Source organism: Myotis myotis, unplaced genomic scaffold, assembly GCF_014108235.1.
Source record: "Myotis myotis isolate mMyoMyo1 unplaced genomic scaffold, mMyoMyo1.p scaffold_m19_p_4, whole genome shotgun sequence".
Lineage (NCBI taxonomy): Eukaryota > Metazoa > Chordata > Mammalia > Chiroptera > Vespertilionidae > Myotis > Myotis myotis.
In genome coordinates, this window is record NW_023416346.1 from 28232722 (window position 1) to 28246227 (window position 13506).

Consider the following 13506-nt stretch of genomic DNA (forward strand, 5'->3'; position numbering starts at 1 on the left):
TAAAACTAGCCTCTGTTTACTCAAACTGGTGGGCAATTTGAAACTAGATTATAAAAATATACATTTTTTTGGTTAATCTTCACCTGAGGATATATTTTTTCTATTGATTTTTAGACAAAGTGGAAGGGAGGGGGAGAGACAGAGAGAGAGAAACATCAATGTGAGAGAGACATATCGATTGGTTGCCTCTCACAGGTACCCTGACTGGGGCCAGAGATCGAGCCTGCAACTGAGGTACATGTCCTTGACCAGAATAGAATCTGGGACCCCTCAGTCCCGGCAACCACTGAGCCAAGCCAGCTAGGGCAGAAGCAAAGATTTTTTTAAAAAAATAAAAAATTAATGAAATACAATATACATGTAAAAAGTATACAAATTATCAGTGTATAACCTGATGAATTTTTACAAAATGAACATACTCATGTAATCAGTACCCAGATCAAGAAACAGAACACCTTCCCTGTAATAGTTTCCTAGGACTTCTGTAACACATTATCACAAATTTAATGCTTACAACAACATAAATTTATTCTCTCACAGTTCTGGAGGTAAGAAATCTGAAATCAAGACATTAGCTGGGCCATGCTCCTTCTGGGTGCTCTAGGGCAGAATCCTTCCTTGCCTCTTCCAGCTCTGGTGGCTCCTGGCCTTTCTTAGCTTGTGGCCACATCATGCTAAATCTCTGTCTTCTTCTTCACAGGGCCCTTCTCCTCCCTCTTCTGTGTCTTCCTCTATTTAGTCCTTTATAAGGACTCCTCTCATCTCTTCTCCCAGCCATTCCCTTTTCAAAGGTAACCACTGTCCTGACCTCTAACAGCATAGATGAGCTTTTCCTGCATTTGAATTTTTTTATATATCAACTAGTGGCCCAGTGCACGAAATTCATGTACATTAAAAGGGGATTAATTAGATTCTAATTAATTAGGCAGTGGTTCTCAACCTTCCTAATGCCGCGACCCTTTAATACAGTTCCTCATGTTGTGGTGACCCCCAACCATAAAATTATTTTCCTTGCTACTTCATAACTGTAATTTTGCTACTGTTATGAATCATAATGTACATATCTTATATGTACATGCAGGATATATTTTGCTACTGTTATGAATCATAATGTACATATCTGATATGTATATGCAGGATATATTTTCATTGTTAGAAATTGAACATAATTAAAGCATAGTGATTAATCACAAAAACAATATGTAATTATATATGTTTTCTGATGGTCTTAGGTGACCCTTGTGAAAGGGTCATTCAACGCCCCAAGGGGTCACGACCCACAGGTTGAGAACCACTGAATTAGAGGAAATATTTTTTAAAATATTGCTATTTGCCCTTCTCTGTAATAGAAGTGTCAGAGATGAGAGAAAATTAGTAAAATGTATATGAAAATCTTCCTCCTGTCAGAGTATGGGGCGCACTGCGGGACCCAGAGTCAAGTCCCTGCCCATCCGCATGTGCCTCAAAATCGCGAGAGACCCAGACCCAGCCGGCCCCACCCTTGCCAAGCCCGGCTGGCAAGGAGGTGCAGCCTCAGGTCCCCTGGCCCGATGCCAGGCGGGTGGCATAGCATCAGGTTCCCTATCAAGCCCCACAGGGTGGGGGGCGCAGCCTTAGGTCCCCCAGGCACCTTCAGGTCCCCCGACCCAGCACCAGGGTGGGGGGTTCAGCCTGAGGTCCTTTGGCCCGGCACCAGGGCAGGCAGCACAACCTGAGGTCCCCTGTCCCGGCATCAGGGTGGGGGAAGCACCTTGAGGTCCCCTGTCAAGCACCGCCGGGTTGGGGACATGGCCTGGGATGCCCCGTCAAGCCCTGCCAGGTGGGGGGTGTGGCCTGGGATCCCCCATCAAGCCCCACTGGGTGGGGGGGGCATAGCCTCAGGTCCCCCAGCCCAGGGCAGGAGGAGCAGCGTGAGGTCCCCTGTCAAGCCCTGCTGGACGGGGGGCATGGCCTGAGGTCCCCTGTCAAAGTGTGGCCTGAGGTCCCCCGTCAAGCCCTGCCGGGCAGAGTTCACAGCCTGAGGCCCCCTGGCCTGGCACCAGGGTGGGGAGTGTGTGGCCTGAGGTCTCCTGTCAAGCCCTACCAGGTGGGGGGCACAGCTGCAGGTACCCTGCCCAGGCCCAGAATTAGGGAAGTGCCTGCACCTACTCATGGCTTTTGAACCAGTGACTCCTTCCTGGTCTCGGGAACCACCTGTAAGTAACTAAAGTCAATGCATTAAATGCCTCATCCAGCCCAGGACATTACACCCCGTGCAGGGAGGGCAGCCATCCTCCCCCAAAAGATATTCATATGGGGTCAATTTTTAGAGCAAATTTTAGAGCCTCTGGTCCCTGCTGATTGCTCGTTAAGGCTCATTATGAGAACTTGGCCTCTGCTGTGCGCACAGCCATCTTGTGTTATGGAAACCCCACTCCGCTGTGGGCGCCGCCATATTTGTGACAGTGTGATGGTCAATTTGCATATTCACTCTTTATTAGATAGGACTAGAGGCCCAGTGCACGAATTTGTGCACCAGTGGGGTCCCTCGACATAGACTGTGGGGATGGGGCCAAAACTGGCAATCCAACACCACCTACTGCTCCTACCTGCCGCTCCTGCTCATCCCGGCCCAGCTGAGCCTGCCACCACTACCACTCAGTAGGCTTGCTGCAGCTCCACTGTGGTCTCTGGGCTGCAGTGGCCAGCCATGAGCCTTGCGTCTGGTGCCTGTTGGTCAGCTGAGTGGCACTCCCGCTGTGGGAGTGCACTGACCACCAGGGGGCAGCTCCTGCATTGAGTGTCTGCCCCCTGGTGGTCAGTGCACTCATAGCAACCAGTTGACCAGTTGTTCGGTTGTTTGGTCACTTAGGCTTTATATATATACACTAGAGGACTGGTGCACAAAATTTGTGCACTTGGGGGGGGTTGTCTCTTAGCCTGCCCTGTATTGTCTTGCAGTCCAGGAGCCCTCAGGGGATGTCCAATTGACAGCTTAGACATCTGTAACGCTGCTGAGGAGGCGGGAGAGGCTCCCACCACCGCCGCTGTGCTCACCAGCCATGAGTCCAACTTCTGGCTGAGTGGCGCTCCCCCTGTGGGAGCGTACTGACCACCAGGGGGCAGCTCCTGCATTGAGCATCTTCCCCCTGGTGGTCAGTGCATGTCATAGATACTGGTTGTTCTGCCATTTGGTCGATTTGCATATTTGCCTTTTATTATATAAGATAGATGGAATGACACAGGATGTGCTCTTCTGTGTCTGGCTTCTTTTGTTCAACATCACGCTTGTGAGATTTATGTATATGTTTCCTTACAGCTGTAGATCATTCATTCTCATTGCCCTGTAGTATTCCATTGAATGACTTTATCACAATCCATTTATCCTATACTTGATGGACCTTTGAATTGTTATCTGTGTTGGCTATTATGAATAATTCTGGTATAAATATTTCTGTATATGTGTCTTGGAGCACATGCACATACATTTCTCTTGAGTATACATAGGAGTAGAATTGCTGACTTCTATCTATGTTGTGTATATGTTCAGCTTTGGTAGATAATGTCAAAGGATTACAGAATTTTAAAGTTAGAATTAATTTTTGACATAAAGAAGATTTTTCACTTAAATTAAACTCAAATACTAATTCCAAATCCACTTATTTCAAAGCCCACTCTTTCCCCTGGCCCCAGACTTTTAAAATTGGGAAGATGTTATTACACATTGTCATTCTGACTTAGTGCCCCATCAAGGCTCTGGGCCGAAATCACACAGTGTTGCATTTGTCAGATCAGACAAGTAAAAGATAATTTGGTGGCACTGGTTATGGGGGAGGCAAGAAGCAAACCATGTGGCCAATATTGTTAACTGGAGTTAATTGATTTCCTCTCTGCATTTAGGTATCCTGTTTGCTCCAGGAGTCTACTAGCTCAGAATTAAGTATCTCATGCAGGCTATTTCATCCTCACTGGTGTAAGCAGAGGAGTAAAGAGCTTTACACATGAAGCTTTCATTGAAAGGAATATATGTTTCAGAAAAGAGTCCCATCTTTTGGACCCTGAGCTATGGAAAACGAAAGGCAGCTAAAAGTCAAACAAAAAGCAATTTAGCAAGATATCTACCCCAACCCCAACTCCCACCTTGCTGTGTTATTTTTTAAAACACCATTTACTAGTAGTGTAATTAAGCCATTGCCTCATAAAGTTGTTCATCAGGAACTTTAGTTTCTCCAGGAAGAGATGAAAATAAACTGAACATTTCATGTCACTGTTCCCACAAGGTTTTAAAAATCATGTTTTTCTTTAACAACATGCTAGGAAGCATCTCTTGTCAATAGTTCTTTTACCTCAGAATAACAAGGCAACAGAATCTATAATGACAGCTTAAATGCACATTTTAAACATGAATTCTTCATATAGATTACCAGGCATGTTTGACTACACTGTATTTTCTGACATAATTATTTCTTTTAAATATCCTAATTATTTCATTCTGTTGAATACCATCTGTCCTGGAAGAATTGTGTCTAAATAAATCAACAGGTTTTGGGTCATTGTTCAAATATGAGGGAAAAACCACCCCCAAATGATATTCTGGCACTTTGGTGGAAACTAACAGAATTCTGAATCCCACATTGGGAATGCCTCATCTCTAGCTCCCCTGGAAACTAACTCATAATTTGTGGAGCCCAAAACAAAGCCAAATTAATTTTGGAAAGAGCAGTGGGAAAGGGATTGGGGTGGGACTTTCCCAGAAAATGTTTGAGCCTTTGCTTTGAGAGCTGTCTGTTCACCCGGACAGTTTGCACTTCTCAGGGAGGGTGGAGGAGAGAACAGAAGCTGGACACCTGGGATATGCCCGGTTTGCTTGGGGCAGCCATCTCACCCTGGGCATCACATGATTAGTGTAGTTATATCAAGAACCTTGGAGAATGAGCCACAGCATCTGTGGGAAGAAAATTGCCAAGGATTGTCTACCTTGTGTCTTGTTATTTAGAGAATTGCTGATGCGTTTCAAATAATCAAATACTGTTCACTGGGAAAGCACTTCTCCCTGAAGCCAGTTCTAGGCACTCTGGATCTCTGGTATTTCTGCTAAGGACCTGAAGACATTGCTGTTAGTAGTCTACATTCAAAAAATCATTGGCCTCCTTTTTTCTTTTCTTTTTTCTCACCCTGTCTTGCTCTCACTACTCACCTCCCCCAACTTAATTCTCTCTTTATAAGTTTGTTTCTTCACTCAAAGATGTAGCCAAGAAGCCCCACTGGCTCTCAGGGTTAGAAAGGAGGTTGAGTCTCCTGGCCTTAGAATTGCCAGCAGTTCTGAGAAATCATTAAGTAAGTCCTGGGACATTCTTTTCTTTGCTCTATGATTTTATCAGCCTTACTGTCTCCTTCATGTCTATGTTATCTTTTTATATATACTCAATTCTAAATCAGTTCATTCAGATACTGTAAGCCTCTGCCTTCAGCTAATTAGCTGATTTGGTTAGAAGCCCTATCAAAAGGGACCAGAATGAAGGAATAGACTGTTCTTCAGCCTCCATCATTTCCCTCAGACTCAACTGTCTTTTTCAGAAGCCATGGTGTGATTAGAGCTTCCATATCTCCTCCCCCAACAGTTCCATGCAATGTCAGAGGGAATGGTAAAGGAGCTCCCCATTATAGTGTTGGGTATCGGCAATGCTCCCAATCATGTGGCATGCATACTAGCATGCACCCATTTCCTGGACTCTCCCCTGCCCCTGCCCAGAACACCTGCAAGTTAATTTCAAGGAAAATGTGTGTGTATGAATGTCAGGAGTGTGCGGGCAGGTAGCTTGCTTCAGAATTAGCCTGCAGCATCTCTTTTTCTAGTTGCCATCCAGTAGTGGACATGCTAACCACACCAGTTAACACCCCAGATTGGCTTAGGATTATGAATGGAGAGAAGGGAGATCCCCGTGCAAACAAGCAGCTGTCCCTTTGGTTAATTGTTGGGATCCACAAGCCCAACCCCATTGCCCAGGCTCCAGTGTCGAGATGATGAAATAGGTGATTAAGGGACTTGGAGGCCAGTCTACACTGCAGCTTTGTCTGGAGTGTTCCAACAACAAGTGCTATTAGTCCACTAATCATAACATTGTCTGCAGTGGAATTTCCTTGGGAAGGAATGGGGCAGCGCCTCCATGCCAGAGGGCTGCTCGGCATGAAAATACTAACACATCACAATTGGCTGTTCTGTGGGAAGGCGATTCCAACATCCAATTCAGGAAATAGGTCACCAGGCTGCTAGATGCACTGTGACTTTGATTTACTTACTTAGATTCTTGCAGTTTTATACACTTCTCTCTGTGTAGAATGAAACTCCTTCGAGTTATTGGCTTCTGGAATGCCACACAGGGAAATATGCTAGCAGGTTCTGAAAACAGAGGCATGTGTTTTCTATGGTCAGGTCTGCAGGATGCACTTGCTTCTAGGACTCAGACAAGATGCCCTTCAGGTTAATACTCCTCAACTGGACCTGTTTCGGTGTGGTCTCACAGAGGTCTGAGGCCATGGCTCTTAGGAGCCTGCAGCTGTGCCTGCCAAACAACAAATGTTTGGAGAGAGGATAAAGAGATACAAATGGGTTGGAGGGAGCCAGAGCTTTCTCAGTAATAAGCATAGCAAAGCTTCCATGTCCAAGGATCTTGGGAGGATAAGATGTACTCATTTGGAGTATCACACTGCCAGGGCCGTTTCTACCAGCTGTTGGATTCTGGGACCACCCTGTTGGTGGGGTTAGGGGGCCATCCAAATCTTTATTTTATTTTATACCTCTTGACACTTGGACCTTAAGAAGCAGGAGTCAGGGGCTCTGGGGGTCTGACACCAAACAGCTGCCTCCTCTTTCCTGGATCAGTCTAGAATTCCCCCGATTTTTCCTAAACCCAAGCAGTTGTCTGTTGCCTTGTAGTGTCACAAAGGATATTTGTGGGTCCAATGGTATTTTCAGATTTCACATCAGGCAAAAGCTTATATTTCTTTTTTAAAGGTAGACAGGTGGTCTGACACTGGGGGCTCTGAACATAGCCCCATTCCCTTTTAGTTTTTAACCATTCAACTGCTGGGTATTCCTAGATTTACCACATTTTTTCGGTGCCCAGAGACATACTATATTTTACTGGGGTATAAATTCTGGGCTCCAGCTTACCTGCCCAGAGATACAATTTCAATGGATTCTTTTAGGAGAGGAAGAGTTGTGCTAGTGTTGCATTGGGGCATTGAGAAAGCGTGGGAGGATTTGGAGAGGTCTCTTGGAGAGTAAGACCAGAGGGCGCTATCTCTCTCTCTCTCCCTCCCTCCCTCTCTCTTCCCTATTGGTCATTATCTGTCTAGGCAAATAGGAAAGAGGAAAGGGAAATCTTTGTGATGAACTCCTCAAGCATTATTTTATTTATTTGGACTCTGGACTTGAAAAAAGTTTTACTGCCTTTAAAAAATTCTAAGTATCCTGTTGAACACAATCTCTACCCTTCAGTTTTGTTTGTTTTATAAATCTTTAGAGCAGAGGTTGTCTACACTTAAACTAGAGCAGCCGTGGGCAAACTACGGCCCGCGGGCTGGATCCGGCCCATTTGAAATGAATAAAACTAAAAAAAAAAAAGACCGTACCCTTTTATGTAATGATGTTTACTTTGAATTTATATTAGTTCACACAAACACTCCATCCGTGCTTTTGTTCCGGCCCTTCAGTCCAGTTTAAGAACCCATTGTGGCCCTTGAGTCAAAAAGTTTGCCCACCCCTGAACTAGAGTCAAATTTGTAGTCATCCCAGAACTACCGCATCTCTATTGCATGTAATGCAGAGACAAGGAAAAGATATGACTCTAGAATCATGAGAGCAAGCGCAGTACAGTACAGCAGACAGTAGTGCAGAATGGTTACAGAGGCACTGATATAAGCCAGTTGGGTTTTATTCCCAGCTGGGCTGCTTTCTAACTCTGGGGCTAGGCAAGTGTCTGAGCTCCTCCTTCCTAGACTCCAGATGAAAACAAGAGTTTTCAACACTAAAGGGTTGAGAAGGTTAAATGATAAAATGCAGGAGATGTGCTTTGTTAGTTCATTCCTGGAAATGAGCAAAGTGGCCGTTAAATATTGACTTTTCTCATTATGAAAATCACCTCCTTGGCTCTGTAGTTCCATTTCCTGTTTAAAAACAACTGAAGGAGTTTGTAGGGGCCACCCCCTATCTGAGTCAGGCTATTTTGTGAGGCTCCCTTTGGAATGGGCTGGCTCCAGCAGTCCAGGGGGTGGGAGGTGGGGAGGGAGGCATTATTCTCTGGGTTGCAGCTGTGGCAGCCAGTACAGTATCCCCCACATGCCAGATGAATCAAGCTGAGGGCCAGATATGGGCTGTGGGCCAGAGGCTCCCCACCCTGATTTATAGTGTGGACAGAGATGTGGGTGTTTTGATGAAGAGAGAGAGAGAGAGAGAGAGAGAGAGAGAGAGAGAGAGAGAGAGTGAGAAACAAACAACAAAAAAACCACCCTTCCTAAAAATGTGCTGAGGAAGGGAGGTTTAGGCCTATCTGCAAGATTAGAGTGGCGTGACTGTGAGCAGCAGCAACTGGTTAGAAGGAGGCTCCACTGCAGAGCAGCCAGTGATAGGCAGTTCCCCTCAAAACACAGTGAATAAGGCCCCTGTATGCCAACCATTGGGGGCAGATCAAGCCTGCTGTCCTTCCGCAGGTGTAGAGTAGGGGACTGGGCCTTCATTTTAAGGCCTGCAGGACCCATGAGTAGGGAGAGAGAGTACTGGTCTTCCTGAGATCTGGGGGGACCCCTTTCTCCCATGCTTCTATAATGTTAACACTTTTCCAGAAACCGGCCAGGCTTTGCCCTTGGGGTCAGGCCTAGATCATTGCCAATGGGCTGGGGACAATAGGCTAAGCGTGGGAAGGCAGCCCTGGATGGACTTTGGGGGAAAACACACACACACATTCAGGATTTATTCTCAACCTTCAACCCAACACATTTGTGAGGGCTCCCAACTCGGGCTGAGGGAGCAGAGTGGAAGCATGGGCTGGAGTGGGGGCTCCCTCAGGAATGTTTCTCCCTCCCAAACAAGGCAGAGCCAGGCACAGCCCTCCTTGCTTTACTCATAAAATGTCAGGCACAGCTGTCCTGGCTTAATGTATTTCACCCAAGAAAGAACCTAGGTTTCCTAGGATCCATACAGATCTCTGAAGGCAAGAGATTTATTCTCCAAAGTCCAGGCCATTAGGCAGACATTGTGCTGGAGAGCTCACTTAAACTCACATCGGTCTGCAAACATTTTTTCCCGAGGGAAGGGCCATGAACACTCTCATGCCAAAAACCTGTAGTATCTGACAAGTACAATCTGTTTTCTTTTGTGTGGGTTTTTTTCCCCCTCACTTCCTCGCCTCTCAACACTTCTGACCTAGGCCCTGTGTTCAAGCCAGGCCTCATTAAGGTCACTGGCACCCCTGCCACCCCACCATGCTCATGTTTGCCTTTAAGATTTTGCTCCATCTGGAATCCTCTCACCTTTGATGATACAAAGCCTCCTTTTTTTCACATGGCCAGATCTCTGAGGAAACAGCCCCAGGTACCCTGAGACCCCCCATTATAGCCTGGCCTAGGGATTTGGGGCACATACTGCCTGTGCAAATATCCTCACAAACTCCAAATCTCAGTCCAGAGAACAAAGGAAACTCAACCGGCAAGTCTAAAAGGAGAGAGGGAAGCCTTTCTCTGTTTGGCTTCCCCTTCAGACCCAGCTCAAGTGGTTTTGGAGCTTTTCCTGTGATTTTTTTTTGTTGTTGCACATACTCACCTTTTTTTATGTGTTCATGTCACCAAAACACAAATCCACAACACTCACAAAGCCAACCCTGGGTTACATTCAGAGCCTACTGTGATTTTCTCCATCAGATGAAGCTTCTCCTGCCCTGAGGCCTGGAAAGTCTCTGTTTTATATCTAAGGTGAGAAATAAGACTCCATGAGAAGTGTTCTGGTCTGTATCACTCAGGGCTGGCTCCTCTGCAGGACAGTGAGAAGACCCCTGAAAAGGAAATAAAATGGCTTCTCAGGCTCTTCATTTTGAATTTCCCATTTCCTACCCTGTGGTTCAACAAAGGACTTGTGTATGGAGTATGTATGTGAGTATGTGTCATGGCAGGAGAATGCACACAAGATTATTGTTGTTCATTCACTTTTCTTGGAAGGAAACAGAAATGTTTGTCTATTCCCAGCAGCAGTAGGGAGCAGCAGTGGGAGCCTCTCACCATCTCTTTTCCCAGCTTGCTTGAGATATCTCCCCCCCCCCCTTTTTGTTGAATTTATTGGGATGACACTGATTAGCAAAATTATACAGGTTTCAGGTCTACAATTCCACAACACATCATCTGTACGGGTATTGTGTATTCACCACCCAAAGTCAAGTGTCCTTCTATCACCATTTATCTCCTCTATACTTTCCACTCCCCTTCCCAGCACTCACCCCACTGTTGTCCATGTTCATGAGTTTTTTTCTCTACTTTTCCCCTTTTTGCTCAATCCCTCTACCCTGCCACCCAATCCCCCAGCCTGACAACTGTCAGCCTGCTCTATATCTATGAGTCTGTTTCTATTTTGCATACCAGTTTCGTTTGTTCATTAGATTTCATGTATGAGTGAAATCATATGGTATTTGCCTTTCTCCAACTGGCTTATTTCCTTTAGCATAATGCTCTCTAGGTCCATCCATACTGTTACAAGGGGTAAGGTTTCCTTCCTTTTTATAGCCAAGTAGTATTCCATTGTGTAAATGTACCATAGTTTTATCCACTCATCTACTGATGGACACTTGGGCTGCTTCCAAATCTTGAATATATATATATATATATATATATATATATATATATATATATCCTATCTAATAAAAGACAAAAGGGTAATTAACCATACCTCCGCTATGCTTCCCATTGGCTAATCAGCAAGATATGCAAATTAACTGCCAACCAAGATGGTGGCCGGCAGCCACGCAGCTGAAGCAAGCAGGAGGCTTGCTTGCTCCAGTGATGGAGGAAGCCAAGGTTCCCCATCTGCCACAGTCTGCTCTAAGCTCCGAAAGCAACAGCTCCAAAAGCAACAAAGTTTCAATTATAGAAGCTAAACAAACCCCAGATACCTGCTTTCAGCCAGCCGCAGCCTCAGAGCTGGAGCGAGCAGGATGGCACCAAAGTTTCAATTATAGAAGGTAAATAAATCCCAGAATAAAAAAAGAAAAAGAAAAAAAGGAGAGGCTGGGAGCTTCAGTTGCCGGCCAGCCTGAAAACGGCCCTCAGCCCCTCACCCAGACTGGTCAGGCACCCCAGTGGGGACCCCCACCCTGAAGGGTGTGTGGCCAGCTGCATACAGCCATCAGCCCCTCACCCAGGCTGGCCAGGCACCCAAGCAGGACCCCCACCCTCATCCAGGACACCCTTCAGGGCAAACCAGCCAGCCCCCACCCGTGCACCAGGCCTCTATCCTATATAGTAAAAGGGTAATATGCAAACTGACCCTAACAGCAGAAAGACTGGGAATGACTGGTCACTATGACACACACTGACCACCAGGGGGCAGACGCTCAATGCAGGAGCTGCCCTCTGGTGGTCAGTGCGCTCCCACATGGGGGAGCTCTGCTCAGCCACAAGCCAGGCTGATGGCTGCCAGTATAGCGGTGGTTGTGGGAGCCTCTCCTGCTTCCTCAGCAGCGCTAAGGATGTCCGACTGCAGCTTAGGTCTTCTCCCCGCTGGCAAGTGGAAATCCCCGAGGGCTGCCGGGCTGCCAGAGGGATGTCTGATTGTCAGCTTAGGCCCAATCCCCCGGGGAGCAGGCCTAAGCCAGCAGGTGGTCATCCTCCGAGGTGTCCCAGACTGCGAGAGGGCACAGGCTGGGCTGAGGGACCCCTTCCCAAGTGCACAAATTTTTGTGCACCGGGCCTCTAATATATACCTATATCTATCTATCTATCTATCTATATATATATATATATATATATATATATATATATATATATATATATATTGCTACTATGCTAAGTGTCCAATCACCTGGCCAGTCGCTATGATGCACACTGACCACCAGGGGGCAGACACTCAACGCAGGAGTTGCCAAGTTGCATTGAATTGACAGTGGCAGTTCTTGGGTGATGCAACCCAAAACCAGAGAGGAGGGAGCCTGACTCCTTGTGGGGCCACGCAATTCGACTTTCGGCCTTGGGTTATTTGCTGGGGCACTGTCGGCACTGAATATGGTTTACTGCACACTTGCATTTGCGTTCAACACCCTGTACCACAGCAACTTTGCAGAGTGCCCTCTTGCACTCTGGGACCCCTCGGGGGATGTTGGAGAGTTGGAGAGTCTGCCAGAGGGACACCACTCACTCCACAGATGCCCTTCAAGCCACAGCACCACCCCAGGTGCGGCTCTCTGGGAGGGACTGCAGGAGGTTGGCTCCAGGGCATGCCTGGCCCATCTCACCCAGTCCTGCCCCACCGGCCACCTTCTAATTAGTTTCCTTTCAATGTGCACGAATCCATGCACCGGATCATTAGTTGTAAATAACACAGAATAAATATAGGTGCGCATATATTCTTTTGAATTTGTGTTTTGGGTTTCTTCAGATAAATTCCCAGAGTGAATCACTGTGTAATTACTAACAGCTTGGTTTGAACCAATCTAAAAGTTGCATCTCTGGCTTCGTACTACACACCACTCCCCACTTGTTGCATGTGTGGCACACACACATGCACATGCATGCGCGTGCACACACACACACACACACACACACAGCATGTTCAGTTGATGTTTGAGAAGACTGCATAGTCTTAGCAGATAAGGGAGTCTGGACCATTCCTGTCTCAGGGTGCTGGTGTTTCATTCTAACAAAGTCAGGGTTTCTCCTCCCCCACAGTATTGCTTATTGATAATCTGGCAACAGTCAAACTTTGGTCACTGCTTTGGATGGCCCTTTCTCAGCATTGAGAGCATCTGCTTGGGGCTGGGCTTCATAAATCTTTGGTTTTATTTGAGATCCTGTTAAAATGGAGTAAGCATTGTGGGTACATGCTCATCACAACCATGGGAACAAACTGTTGGCTGGGAGTTTAGTAAATCCCATTTACAGACCAAATGTGCTAATTATAAATGATTCTTATCTTGTCATTTAAAGAGATCTGGCAGGCCTGGAACTTGGCAGCCCTTGGTTAGCTATTAGTTCCATGCTACTGTGCTGGTTGGGCAGTCATAAAACTGTATCCCTTTGAAAAATGGTCCGTAGACTATCCTCCTCTGCATCCATTAGCCCAAATTGGTATGACTTGATGGTCCAATATTGGGCTCCTCAAACATTGGATTTAGTTTCTATCTGGAGTTTTAGAAAGACCGAGGGAAGGACACAAAGGCTGAGTGCAGTGAGGTTGGGCCAGAAGCTTTGGCCCCAAGCCCCCAGGCCTCCACCTTCTTCTGCACCACTTGCCTTCTAGCTGCCAGTACAGTCAGCTCCCTAGCTCAT